Here is a 15073-nt window from a genome sequence, read left to right on the forward strand (position 1 = left end):
AATGGTGAATACAGGCAGGTTACATGCTTAAGACACTACGGACTGGAAAAGTAAATATTGTTAGGCAACCCCAAGATAAGCAGTTCCCAGGAAGGCAGACTAAACATTATCACAGCTGCAGAAAACAGGATGAGCGAAACTGTACACAGACATTCAGAGGCATGAGAACCAAGGACTTGACGTATGGCCAGAACCTGGCCTAACTCATGTCAAGAGCCTTTGCTCCAGCTAAAAGGCAAAGGCCTGACACCTTCCCACATTGATTCACAATGGCTGTCTCTATAATTAGAGCAGCTATCAAGATTGATTATGCTGAAATGCTTTTTGTGGCTCTGCTAGATAGTGTTTTTAAAATACTTGACTATTTTAATCAGCTGATTGACCTATTGCAGGGTTGAATTCATAAAACAGGTATTTACGATAACTGCTATGCAACAAGACATCATTCCATTGGACATATATCTATGAAAGTCAGTGTCACTGATTCTGTTCAGTTATTACTTTTTACCCTTGTTCAAAACACAAGAAAGATGAACTCCTGTTCTTATTCACCTGATTCTACTCACTATGCACAAAATGGAACATCCAGACCTGAAGATTCCCTCATTAGCTGAATGGTAGATTCCCCTCACCTGTGGAAAAAGATGCTTTGCAAAGTTTCTTGTTCAGATATTGAAAGGGATCCTATGGTCATTGAGCAGAAACTGCTTGGTACAGTTCTGAACATACACCATCTTTTACAACAGCTAGTGCTTTCCTTTCCATAACTTAGTGGTCTGAACTTGTTCATATAATCTCTTGAGAAAAATAACTCCAAATAACTATATTTAGTGCATGGGGACATCACAGTGTTTTTTCACATTACCTCTTGTGCAAGGAACCTTTGCACTTGCTGAAATCCATGCCCTTCACAAAGGTGGACAAAAACAAAGACAAAAGGGTGGGACACAAAAACTGAGACCTGCTCCCAATCTTACAAGGGTGTGATGGGTGGTTGCTACTAGAAACTACTCATATGGAAAAAGTTATCCTGGGACTTTCAGTTACGTTTATTTACTCTATGTTCCTGACCCCTCTACATCATGTCATAATGAATAAAGTAGGGGGGATCAGGTTAAGTCAGACAATGTTCACAGGCTTCAGCTTAATTTTATGTCATTAGGAATGGACTGAATTGTAAATAATAACTGCTGGTCGCTTCCATTCCCATCATGTAAAATATGCCTGGGCCTGCAATGTGGAAACCTTAATTCCTCAAAAAGGCAATGATATTACATCTTTCTATGCATTTTTAAACTCATGGTTAGCCTTTTCAAAGAATGTGCAGTTTGGAAAACACAAGTAGAATAAAAGCTAGCACTTGAGACAGAAGAACGAAAACAAACAACACAAATGCAAAATATTTTCCAAAAGAAAAAGAAATGCAACCTGTAACTCCCATCTTCCTCCCACTGGCAGCACTGCCCAACGTTTCTTGTTTCTACAGTATGAGCTGCAGATCTACTTTTAGAGACTGTGTATGTAGATGTGGTATTACGACATTATAGAAAAGGTCCTCAATTACAAGTTAAAGCCTTAATGGACTCTGGATGCGCCCGCTCATTAATTAACGAAACCACCTTTAAGGGGCTCCAAGTGAAGTCAGTCCCTTTGCCGGCACCTGTTCAATTTGCCCAAATGGATGCCCAGTTTAGAATCTCAGGATGCAACGCTGCTCTGAAGTAATGCATCCGGGTAGCTTCAGTACAATCAACTATTTTATTAGTGAGTCTTTGGAACTCATCCACAAACTCGGACTGAGGAGGATCCTTGACGGAGTTGTAGGAGGGCCGCTTTGGCCTTCTCCCCTTGAAACGGATCCTCGAAACGTCTCCTTAACGCTCACATGAATTCATTAAGCGACCGTATGGAGAGGGCCCGGGTATCAAACTGGAGGACCATCCATTCAGCAGCCTTTCCAGCCAAAAGCGAGGAAACGAATCTCACTCAGCTGTCTTCTGTGGGAAAGGTATGCCCTTGTTCTCTCATGTAACTGTCCACTTGATGCAGAAAACAGGGTAACACGTCCGCGGAGCCATCGAAAGTCACTCGCAAAAGGGGTTGCTTCCACTGCATGACCGGGACCACAGGCTGGACCAGTCCCACTGATGGTGGTACCGGTGGTTGTCCAGGGATGGGGTGTCCCGGGGCCGGCTGCCCAGGAACCGGTTGTACCAGGCCGGCTGCCACGGAGGCGGTTGCGCCAGAGGTTGCCCTGGAGCCGGCTGCAGCAGAGGCTGCTGGCCAGGGTGTTGTTGGCCTGGGACCGGTGCTGGTGCAGGGGCCGCTTGAGCTCACTGTAGACGACCATACTCATTCATCAACATGTCCATTTGGTCCTGCATACGGGCCATATGATCCAACAGCTCTCGATTTTGAAATCTCAAGGCATGTAACTCCTCCTCAGCCCCCCCCCCATTCCATCGGGCTTGGCTGACTCGGTAGTTCGTATTCCAGTCGCTCTCCTCTGCATACAAGTCCTCCTCCTCCGAATATTCTTGCACATCAGGAGCAAAGGTGAGCCATTGCCTGCGCTCTACCTCCTGGGGCAGGCCAGGTTCCGGGGAGCCCAAAGAAAATGAGGGGAAAGACCAGTCCAGTCCCCCGCTAACTTTCAACCTCGCTCCAGTTCCTGCCGTTGCTCGCGCCCGAGCGGCGGCCGCATCCACCAACAGTTGCTCCTCCACCCGCCTCCGGTCAGTGAGTGCCCGGTCCGCCTCAAGTTTGGCGACTGCGGCAGCCGTCACAATTGGTTCGGCTGCTTGTTCCAAGAGCATTTGGATTTCCTTGTGCTGGCCCAACAAGGATTTCCTTGTGCTGGACCTGTTGAGCAAGATCAGCAGAGGAAGGACCAAATTCAGGAGTTAGTACCTTCTCAACGTCGGCCGCCATCGCCTTGGTCAGCGTGTAATCCATAAGAACCAGGACCGTCCTGGCGGCAGCGTTCTGTGCTTCCCGGCGGCATAGGGTGGGATCTGGAACAGTTTGCGGAACGTCTCCCCCCTGAGCCCCTGCCATTGGGAAACAGAACTTGGGTCCCTGGATTGGGGCTGCCGACTCCTGGATCGGGGCAGCCGACTCCTGTTGCGCCCCGTGGAGCGCAAGCTTAGCCAATAACCGAGTTAGGAGAGCAAAGTCCTCTTGCGCCAACCGGGCCTCCTCCAGCAAAGTATCCAGTCCTAAAAGGTCATTGTGGGCATGTAGATCAGCGTCCTGAGTCCTCCAGGGGGTTGTCGCTGCCAGGCGATGCCACTGATCAATCCCCAGCCCAACCACCCGGGTGGACTCCGCATAATTCCGCTGCGCCTCCTCCAAGACGGTATGCAGAAAGTCGGGGTCCTTGGGGAGCCCGTCCTGCGCCCCAAGCTGAGGAGACGAGTGTCCAGGCGAACCCTCCAGGGCTCCAGCCAAGGTCAGCAAGTAAGGATAGGACTAGTGTCCTAATGTGAGCTCTAGTCCTGCGGCCCCCTTAAACAGACTTCAGCAGAGTACCAATCCACAAAAGCAGTTTTATTGGGTAGCATCGACAGGTTTCAGAAGCCATATTCAAAAGGACACTAGTAAGGGTCAAAGGCAAGGTACATAGCATATACGGAAGAGCAAAGTTACGCAGACAAACCCCCCCCCCTCCAAGAGGCAGGAAGGAGTACTTGGCAATTCCCACAGTATGGGAATCTATGAAGACTAAACACGGGGCTTAGACTGGCCTTGGACAGAATAGCACAACAGCATCTGGAAGCAGCACAATCGCACTACCGCATACCCTCCTCATGGCCTGTTCCTGACAAGTATCTCTAGAAGTGAGCTGTGATTTTTTATTATTATTATTATTATTTTATTTTTTAAATCAAAAAGGGAAATACAGGAAAAGAGGGAAGGGGAACATGATATTATTTACATATCATATAGGTTAATAACTGTTAATCTCTACCCCCCCCTTTTAAAATCCTCTTTCGTGCTCACTTGTCATAATATTGTTTTAAAGTAGCAAAGTCTACTGTTTTTTGTTTTTTATGAATTCATAAAAAGAGTTTCATCTTTCATAATTATGTGCTTGTCCATCATCTTTCATATATTCTGTAAGTTGTGCCATAGCAATATAATCTAAAGACTTATCCAACCATATTTGAAGTGTCAGAATGTTATCTGTTTTCCAGCATGCTGCCAGCACTACTCTTGCTGCTGTTGCAAGATATTTAAATACAATCTGTTGGTCCTTATTTAACGTGTCTGATGCTTTATTCAGAAGAAAGAGTTTAGGGTCAAGTTTTAAATTTTGTCCTATTATGCCTTCCATGTTTCTATGGATTTTTTTCCAATATTTCTGCACGGCTTCACATGACCACCAGCAATGGAAGAAGGTACCTCTGATTTTATGGCACTTCCAGCAGAGTCCTGGAGCTTTACTATTCATGTTTTGAATATCACTAGGCGTTATGTACCATCTATGCAGCATTTTAAGACAGTTTTCTTGGATACTTTGAGATAGAGTAAACTTAAGAGGTTTTTCAAATAATCTGTTCCCATTCTTCTATCGTAATCGTTTCTTTTAGGTTTTCCATCCATTTTATTTGACATACTTTAATTTGTTCCTCCTCTGTATCAAACAAAATTAGGAGTTTGTAAATTTTTCCTAGGAGATGTTGTACTGGTTTACTCGTTAATTGTTCAAATTCCGATTCTTTTCTGATTATACCTCTCACTGTACAGTCTTCCTTAAATCTTGATATTAATTGATGATAGGTCATCCATGACATCTGTGGGTAGTCCTCTTGAATTTCCATTAAGGGTTTAAGTGTTCCATCTTTTCTTATTACATCTCTATATCTTATGGAACCATATACTTTCCTATCCATCGCAGAACCATACACACTAAAAGGAGCCATTATTAACGGGGGATTAGGACTCAGTCTTGGTTTTAGTTTAACTTGGTTTTAGTTTAACTAAAGCTGTGATTTTTTTTGAAAGTTCAAACCCCTTGTCTGAAATGTTGTTCGTCTTTAAGGTCCTGCTAGACTTTTTTGCTCTTTCTACCTTTTACTGATAGATTTTTTTTAGGAAACACAAGAAGGTAGTGGATTTCAGCTAGATGGAAATTAGCAATATAATATCAATATCTGTCAATATCTGAACCAGAAACTCTGCAAAGCATGCCCCACATTGGTTACTCTGCCCCCCACTCCTCCTTTTCCAGCTCCTCCACCCTCTGAGAAACTGCACCGGCCTGGAGCTGATAGCAGACAGATCAACATGCAACTTCTCTCTCTCTCTATTTTTAAAAAAACAGACTGAAGAATATATAGACCTTTTCTAAACAGACAGAAAACACAGAAAAAGTAATGTTCACACCAAGCACCATCCCCTGAAAGCCCTCCACACCCACCCACCACTGAATAAAATTGATATCAGCTCATCCAGTCTCCTAAACATAAGCCTGAAACCCAGCAGCCATGGGAGAGGGGTGGGGTGGAGGGGGGATGATTAGAGGAAATATAAAAAGGAGGTGGGACCTGTCACTTTTTGATTGAGGAGAAAGAAAAAGGAAGGTATCCCCCTTCACTACTCATCATGTCTATTACAAATGCCTGCTTGGTGTGATAGGTGGAGCTGAAAGAGGCAGATGCTTCCCTCCATCCACCGGGAATGCCAGAAAGCTGGCCGCGATTGAGGCACCTGCTCCCTGGCAGCGTCCTTTGCCAGAGCTGCTCAGTGCCAGCATGCTTGATCGGGGGCAACAGACCATGAAAACTGAGGCAGAGAACCCACTGGAGAGTGGTAGATCAGGATGTAAAATTGGTGACTGAAAAGAACACGGTAGTACAAAACACTGGTACAAAAATAAGCCATTGGTAAAATCATACGATCCTGCCTAAAGGCTATGTTTTTTAATTCACACTTACAGACACATGAACACATGAAGCTGCCTTATACTGAATCAGACACCCTTGGTCCATCAAAGTCAGTACTGCCTGCGCAGACTGGCAGCGGCTCTCCAGAGTCTCAGGTAGAGGTCTCTCACATCACCTACTTGCCTAGTCCCTTTAACTAGAGATGCCGGGGATTGCACCTGGGACCTTCTGCATGCCAAGCAGTTGCTCTACCACTGAGCCACAGCCCCTCCCATAATTTTATATCTCCAAGGTACAAAGCAATAAATTAAATTTAAAATAAAATAATTATATTAAATTAAGCATAAATAAATATATGATATTTGAGTAAATCATTCCATATGCATGCACAGGCATGCTTACTTGTATATGTGTTGGAGTTATAAGCAAGGCGAATATCCTTGGAGTAAATAACAGAGACGTCACAGACTTTTACCAAAGTCCTATTTGCAGAAAAACAAGTCTCTGCAATCTGGATCTAAATTGGACAATAATGACAGCCAGTAGGTTTAGTGGTTAGAGCAGCAGACCTGCAAGACCAGGGTTCAACTCCCCACATTGTCATGAAGCTCACTGGGTAAACAGGCCAGTCACTCTCTCTCTCTTTTAGCTTCAACTACTTCACAGGGTTGTTGTGAGTATAAAGGGTTGCATGCAGACAAAAGGCTTTTCCACATTCTCTGCGGAAAATCTGCAGGATGATATGGCAGGCATAAAGCAACTTAACCCCCTCCCCCCAAGCAACAGGACAACATAAGCAAGAAAAAAGTGAATGTAGAAATGTCCTAAATTGGCGATTTCTACTGATTCCCCTCAAAACTGCAGATGCCCCCTCCCATGTCATTCTTCAGGGTCACCAATGCCCCCTGTGCAGCATTGGTGGAGATCTCACTGGAACGGTGAGGCAGGAAAGTTCTTTTCCACTGGTGGAAAATATAATCTGTTCCAACCTAATATGAGGAACCAGGCATGCCACCCTGTGCTCCTTAGGGGAAGAGTGGACTAAAAATACTCTACTCCAGGGGTCCCAACCTTTTCATGTCTGCAGGCACATGCGGAATTCTGACACAGCTTGTTGGGTGCAGCAACAAAACGGCTGCCACAGAATGGCTGCCACAAGAGGTGTAGCCAGCCACAAAGTGATCACCACAGCTTAACTTCAGTAGTACGGCGTTGTGGTGGCAGCTGTTGCCAAAGCAACATTTTAAAAATCTGCACAGCAAATCAAATCTCCAATAGTCAATCAGAAGCCTTGAGGGACCAAAGCCCTACTCAGCCCTGCCCACTTCCTAAAAACACTTGGCGGGCACTAGAAAAAGTGTAAGTGGGCACAATAGTGCCCATGGGCACCACATTAGGGACCCTTGCCCTAGATAGATAAATGTAAGGGCGTGCACACTAATATGCCATTACGGCTTTTTTTCAACTTTTTTTCTGGCTGAAAACTAAAAGGAGCCGTTTAAACAGTGCTGAAAAGCCTAAATCAGAAAAAAAAAAACCCGAATATTTTCAACTTTTCAGTTTTCCCAAAGTCTCATGGAGCAATTCCCTTTAACTTTCAAAGGGAACCAATCCATGTTAGTCAATGGGAAATCTTTGTGGGGCTCTGGGGAAACTGTTTTTCAGGTAGAGGCACCAAATTTTCAGCATAGCTGTTGGTTACAATACTTATAAGAACCACCAACCTATTTGTTGTCAGATAGGGACCCATATATTTCCAAAAGATTGGCACTGTATGGTCTGGCGGCCAAGAAAATTAGGGAAAAGCAAACTATGAAGTTTGTTAGAGTCACTGTCCTTCAGTGTTACTCCTCTGAAGATGCCTGCCACAGCTGCTGGCGAAACGTCAATAAAGAAAATACCAAGACCACGGTCACACAGCCTGGATAACCCACAAGAACCAATTGGTTAGAGTCGACTGGGCGTATTTTAATTTTTTAATTTTTGTATTCTTTTAAAGATTCTGGTTCTGCCTATTTTAACCTGTTACTATACTGTTTTAGTCAAAAAGGGCAAGAGTCCAGTAGCACCTTAAAGACTAACAAAAATATTTTCTGGTAGGGTATGAGCTTTCGTGAGCCACAGCTCACTTCTTCAGAGCTGTGGCTCACGAAAGCTCATACCCTACCAGAAAATATTTTTGTTAGTCTTTAAGGTGCTACTGGACTCTTGCCCTTTTTGACTACTGCAAACAGACTAACACGGCTACCCACTGTGAATTATCTATACTGTTTTAGATTGTAATGGCCTATGGCCTTATACAATAAACTTGACTTGACTTGACTACAAGAACCACCAAGTTTGGTAAATATTGGGTGAGGGGGTCCAGTTTTATGGGCCCCCAAATGGAGAGAATATGGGGGCCATAAAATTAGACCCCAAGATCCAATCTTCACCAAACTTGGCGGTTTGTGTAAGGAGAGTCACCAACAGCTATCCTGCGAATTCAGTGCCTCTACACACACACACACACACAAATCCAGCCCCTCCAATCTTTACCAAACTTGGCGGTTTGTGTAAGCAGAGTCACCAACAGCTATCCTGTGAATTCAGTGCCTCTACACACACACACACACACACACACAATCCAGCCCCCCCAATCTACACCAAACTTGGCGGTTTGTGTAAGGAGAGTCACCAACAGCTATCCTGCGAATTCAGTGCCTCTACACACACACACACACACACACACACACAATCCAGCCCCCCCAATCTACACCAAACTTGGCGGTTTGTGTAAGGAGAGTCACCAACAGCTATCCTGCGAATTCAGTGCCTCTACACACACACACACACACACACACACACAATCCAGCCCCCCCAATCTACACCAAACTTGGCGGTTTGTGTAAGGAGAGTCACCAACAGCTATCCTGCGAATTCAGTGCCTCTACACACACACACACACACACAAATCCAGCCCCCCCAATCTTTACCAAACTTGGTGGTTTGTGTAAGGAGAGTCACCAACAGCTATCCTGCGAATTCAGTGCCTCTACACACACACACACACACACACACACAATCCAGCCCCCCCAATCTACACCAAACTTGGCGGTTTGTGTAAGGAGAGTCACCAACAGCTATCCTGTGAATTTAGTGCCTCTACACACACACACACAATCTGAGCCCCCCTCCCCCCGAGGACTCCCCAAAGAGTGCAATGTTGCTGGAAAAAAATCCCATAATTGTGAGAATGGTGCGAAAAATTTGTTCAGCTCAATTCTCTGGTCTAAAATTGTTTGATTCATTGTTTTGGGGAGTCTTTGTGGGACTCTGGGGGGCTGTTTTGTTTTTAGTTAGAGGCACCAAATTTGCCGCATAGCTGGTGATAACTCTCCTTACTCGAACCCCCAAGTTTGGTGAAGATTGGGTCAGGGGGTCCAACTTTATTGCCCCCCGTATTTTCTCCATTTGGAGGCCCATAACATTGGACCCCCCAGAAGCCCTGCAAAGGTTTCCCGTTAAGGGTTTAAGAGATCTGAAAAAATTTGGATATTCGAAAAAGCCCCCCCCCCTTTCCAAAACCCAACCCATATTGGTATGGGGATTCAGCTTTTTTAGATTTTCTGAAAAATTTGGGGTCTATTAAATCTGAATCCAAAAAATATTTTTTAAAATTGGGACATACCCCTAGATAAATGTTAATAGCATCAAACTACAGGCTGATCAAAAATTGCCTTAAGTACCCAGGCAACCTAAAATCTATGGTACCCAGTTGTAACGTATTTACTTAGACAGGTTCCTGTCAATTTCAGTGAATGGTTCCATTAATATTAATATCACATATGATATTTTATATCTTTGAGGATTTATTGAGTGAATGATAAAATTACACAGAAATTTATTGTACATGTAAGAGATGGAAATGTGATGATTCAGAGTTCATGTTCTCTTTTTCTTTGTCTGATTTAAAATAAATGTGATTAGGTACCAACTCCCTTGAGCAGACTTCACTGTAATTTGATAAAAACACTCTAACAGAATATAATCGGAGAGCTAACATTCTATTAGTTATTTGAAATGAAATCTTTCCACATTTGATTTACCATTTATAACTCACTACAGAACAATGCGGGCATGCCAGTGTATATGTGTGTGTTAAGTGCCGTCAAGTTGATTCTGACTTATGGCGACCCTATGAATTAATGACCTGTGCAGGCAGGCCTGGGGTGAATGCCAGAAGATTTCTCATCGGAGGACTCATCTGATGACCTTTAGCTGTTGGACTTCTTGTGCCCCCTCGCTGTCATGCCTTATGCCACTTGTGATGGCTCTTCTTGTAAGGTCTGCCTCACTCAGCCGTGTCCTCGGAGGAGCTGCAGCTTGTGGGCCCGCTAGGGGACTGTGCCTATGGCTTCCTCCTGGCTGGCTACGTGGATTTTGCAGAGTGCGCCCTGGAGCGAGAGGGCCTGTCCGGAAGTGCCACACCAATCAGGAGCCCAGGAGCCCACAGGAGTCAAGCTGCTCTACCTGCACTGACAGGTGGGCCAATGCTCTGTCTTCCACCGTATTTGCTACCCCTCCCCAATTTAGTATAATCTGCAAATATAATAAGCATCCCCTTATTAAATTTTAGAAATAAATTGTGAAAATTATTAAAACCAATGTTTAAAACAATGTATAAAAATCAAGATTTGAGGGATGCTAAAGCACTAGAAAACTGGACCACAGGTTGGTAAATAATCATAGGGCTGACAACTCTAGGTTGGAAAATTCCTGCAGATTTGGAGACCGAGCCTTGGGGAGGGTGGGGTTTGGGGAGGGGAGGGGCTTCAGCTGAGTATAATGCCACAGAGTCCGCCTTCCAAAGCAGCCATTTTATCCAAGGAAACTGATCTCTGTCATCTGGAGATCAGATGTATTTCTTGGTGATTTCAGGCCTCACCAGGAGGTTGCCAACCCTAATGAGTAGCCATATTAGTTTTTAAAAAATATCAAAATAGTCCCACTGCAACTGTCAGAATAATGGATTTATAAAAAAAAAAAATTAAACTTGCTGTGTATGCTTCGTAGGCCATGGGTTGTGTTCGACTATCCACTCATCGTGCCCAGGACCCAAGTGCTTCCAATGCACCAGATAGTAGAGCACTTTACCGCAGATCCGGGAATCATAGAATCATAGAGTTGGAAGGGACCACCAGGGCCATCAAGTCCAACCCCCTGCACAATGCAGGAAATTCACAACTACCTCCCCCCCGCCACATCCCTAGTGACCAGAAGATGGCCAAGATGCGCTCCCTCATCATCTGCCTAAGGTCACAGAATCAGCATTGCTGACAGATGGCACCCTCCTCTATAAGACAGCCCTTCAAGTACTTGAACATGGTTATCATATCCCCTCTCAGTCTTCTGTTGATGCAGTCCAAGATGCAGCCTTTTTAGTTACCGCATCACACTGCTGACTCATGTTCAGTGTTTGGTCTACTAAGACCCCAAGATCCTTTTCACACACACTACTGCTCAGACAAGTCTCCCCCATCCTATAATTATGCATTTGATTTTTCCTACCTAAATGCAGAACTTTACATTTGTCTTTGTTGAAGTGCATTTTATTAGTTCTAGCCATTTCTCCAGCCTGTTAAGATCATCCTGCATCTTGGCTCTGTCTTCTACCGTATTTGCTACCCTTCCCAATTTAGTATCATCTGCACATTTAATAAGCATCCCCTCTATTCCTTCATCCAAATCATTTATAAAGATGTTGAACAACACAGATCCCTGAGGAACGCCACTAGTCACTTCTCTCCAAGAGGATGAGGAACCATTAACTAGCACTCTTTGGGTACGATCTGTCAACCAGTTGCAGATCCACCTAACAATAATAGGATGTAACCCACATTTTCCCAATTTGTCAACTAGAATACTATGTGGAACCTTATCAAAAGATCTTGGACACTTCGAAATGTTCCTCCCCCCCCCACCATCACCGGGAGCTCGGGAGTAGGACCGGGGTGCCAATCTGGTGCAGGCACATGCCTCTTTAGCAAACTGACATGAAACACTGGGTGGACGCCTCACAGGGATTTCGGAAGGCTGAGTTCCACAGTGACTTCATTAATGAGCCATGAGACTGGGAATGGTCCCACATACTTCTCACTGAGTTTCTTACAGGGGCGTAAGGAGCGCAGGTTCTTTGTGGACAGATATACCTGATCCCCCACTTTGACATCCCACCCTGGAGAACGGTGTTTATCTGCTTGTGCTTTGTATTTGCGTTTGGCCCTTTCTAGGTTTTTTTATTACCAGGGCCAAATGTTTTGTATTACGTTTACCCAATCGGCCACTTCAGTGTCAGCCCCCTCCCCCGTAAGATTCACATTTCCTAAGAGTCCAAAGTCTTTACCGAAGATCACATGGAATGGCCTGAAACCTGTGGACTGATGGATGGCATTATTATAGGCACACTCTGCAAAAGGCAAAAGATCCACCCAATCATCCTGATGGTGATTTGCATAACAATGCAAATAACACTCTAGTACTGAATTGACCCGTTCAGTCTGACGGTTGGTCTGGGGGTGGTAGGCACTAGATAACCCCTGTTCAACCCCCACCAATTTCAGGAAAGCTTTCCAAAACTTTGCCATGTATTGTGGGCCCAGATCCGAGATCACCTTGCTCAGAAAAGAAAGATATTTGAAGACATGTGATACAAACAATTGACCTAGGTTTTGCGCCGTGGGAAGTCCCGTGCAAGGGACTAAATGCACTTGTTTAGCAGAAAAGGTCTGTGACCACCCATAGTACAATCTTCCCTCGGCTAGGAGGGAGATCTGTGAAGAAATCCATGGCAATAACTTCCCAGGGAGCCGAAGGTGTCTCCAAAGGCATTAACAGTCCGGTGGGTTTCCCCACCACCCTTTTGGCTGTAGCGTATATAGGGCAACTGCGAATGAAAGAATCTAAGTCCATTCTCATCCCTGGCCACCAGAATTGTCTGCGCAGAAGATGCAGGGTTTTAACGAAACCAAAATGCCCTGCCACCTTGGAGCCATGGCTCCGATCCATCACCTCCCTCCGGAGGGAAGCTGTGTTCCCAACCTTCCTGTGCAAACTCCATAAAATCACCTGCTCAGACTGTCAGGCAGAAACAAGGAACTTTATTGGAAGCTTCAGGTAGTACAGGCCTTACACTGGTAAAGTTGCAAGTGAATACAGTTTCACAAAGACAGAATTATAACCCCTACAGGGAAGCAGATGTCAAACGTATGTTATGGGAATCTATGAGATAATTGTGCATGGTACAAAACATCAAAGAACTCAGAGCTTGTTAGTACTATCTACCCACCAAGGCCACAGTGGTGGAAGGGAGTCAGTGAGAGCAAGGGAGGGACGTGGGAAGAGGGAAGAGACATTCCAACCTGGGGCCCGTCAGACGCTGCGCCTGAACCAAGGAAAGGCAAAAGGCCTGGACTGCTTTTACGAGTCCAGGGAGGGGAGGGAAAACATACAAGGCAAAGCGTACAGACCCTCACATTCTGCCCCCCTTAAGGCCCCCCTCCCCCGAATCCGGGCAGACGAGGCTTGTCAGGATAGGCAGAGTGAAACTCTCGAACCAGACAGGGAGCTGCCACATGGGGAGCAGCCACCCACTCATCCTGGGCGGACCCCAGGTGCTTCCAGCGGAACAAATAGAACAGTTTTCCCTTTTTCAGCTTAGAGTCCAACACTTTAGAAACTTCAAGATGCGATTCCCCTCCCACAACTGTAGGAACTTCGGACTTAGGGAGGGGGTGGAACTGAGGGGCAGCGACGTACGGTTTAAGTAGGCTGATGTGGAACACCGGATGCACCCCTCGAAGAGACTTGGGAAGTTCCAACTCTACCGTGACGTCATTGATCACCCGGGTGATGGGGAAAGGACCTACATACTTGTCACTAAGCTTTTTGCAAGGCCGAAGTGACCGTAGGTTCTTTGTGGAAAGGTAAACCTGCCCTCCCACCTTGAGTTCCCACCCCGGAGACCGATGTTTATCGGCCTGGTCTTTGTACTTGCGCTTGCCCCTTTCCAGGTTTTTCTGCAGCCAGGGCCAAGTGGTCTGCACTACTTGTACCCAATCCTGGACCTCCTGCACCCCCTCAAGTTCAGGACTGATGTTAGGAGAACCAAAGGGCCCAAAGTCCTTTCCATAAACCACGTGAAAAGGACTGAAACCTGTGGAGGAATGGGGGGCATTATTGTAGGCATATTCAGCAAAAGGCAGTAGGTCTACCCAATCGTCCTGGTGGTAATTGACATAACACCTTAGATAGCATTCTACTACAGCATTGACACGTTTGGTCTGACCATCGGTCTGGGGGTGGTAGGCTGAAGAGAGTCCTTGCTCTTCCACCCCCATGACTTTCAGGAAGGCCCTCCAGAATTTGGCTACGAACTGGGCCCCTCTGTCAGAGAGGACCTTCCTCGGAATCGAATGATGCTTCACCACGTGATTAATAAACAGTTTAGCCAACTTCTGGGCCGATGGTAGCCCCGCACAAGGAACAAAATGAACCTGTTTGGAGAATAAGTCTGTTATCACCCACAGTACAGTTTTTCCCCGACTTGGGGGCAAATCCGTGATAAAATCCATGGCGATCACTTCCCAGGGCATGGTCGTGGTCTCCAGAGGCTTTAAGAGTCCGGGAGGCTTTCCCATCCGTTTTTTGGCCGTGGCGCAAATGGGGCAGCTGCGCATCGGCCCTCATACCTGGCCACCAAAATTGACACCGCAATAAATGCAGTCTTAACAAACCCAAAATGCCCCGCAAGTTTGGCCCCGTGAACCAGTCCCAGCACCTCTTTTCGGAACACTTTGGGGACATAAAGCTTACCCCCCTGCAACCACAAGGAGCCCTGTTGGTCGAGATGTGCAGGGAGAACCTGCTGATCCGCTTCCCTCAGAGAAGCGTCCCGGAGCCGCTGTTGAAAAGCCTCCGGGATTCCCTTGAGGGGAGGAACATCCTGGCGGTGGGACTGGGACCGGGTGGTCACTGCAAGTCCCGAGACTTCCCCTCTCTGTTCGGGGGTAAACAAGGAATCCACCGGCCGGTCAAAGTCATTGCGGTATTGGGGGAGCCTAGAAAGAGCATCCGCTAACGCATTGTCCTTCCCTGGCACATGTTTCAGGACAAAGCGGAATTTGGCAAAAAACTGTGCCCAACGA

This window comes from Euleptes europaea, chromosome 17, assembly GCF_029931775.1.
Source record: "Euleptes europaea isolate rEulEur1 chromosome 17, rEulEur1.hap1, whole genome shotgun sequence".
In the NCBI taxonomy this organism is placed as follows: Eukaryota; Metazoa; Chordata; class Lepidosauria; order Squamata; family Sphaerodactylidae; genus Euleptes; species Euleptes europaea.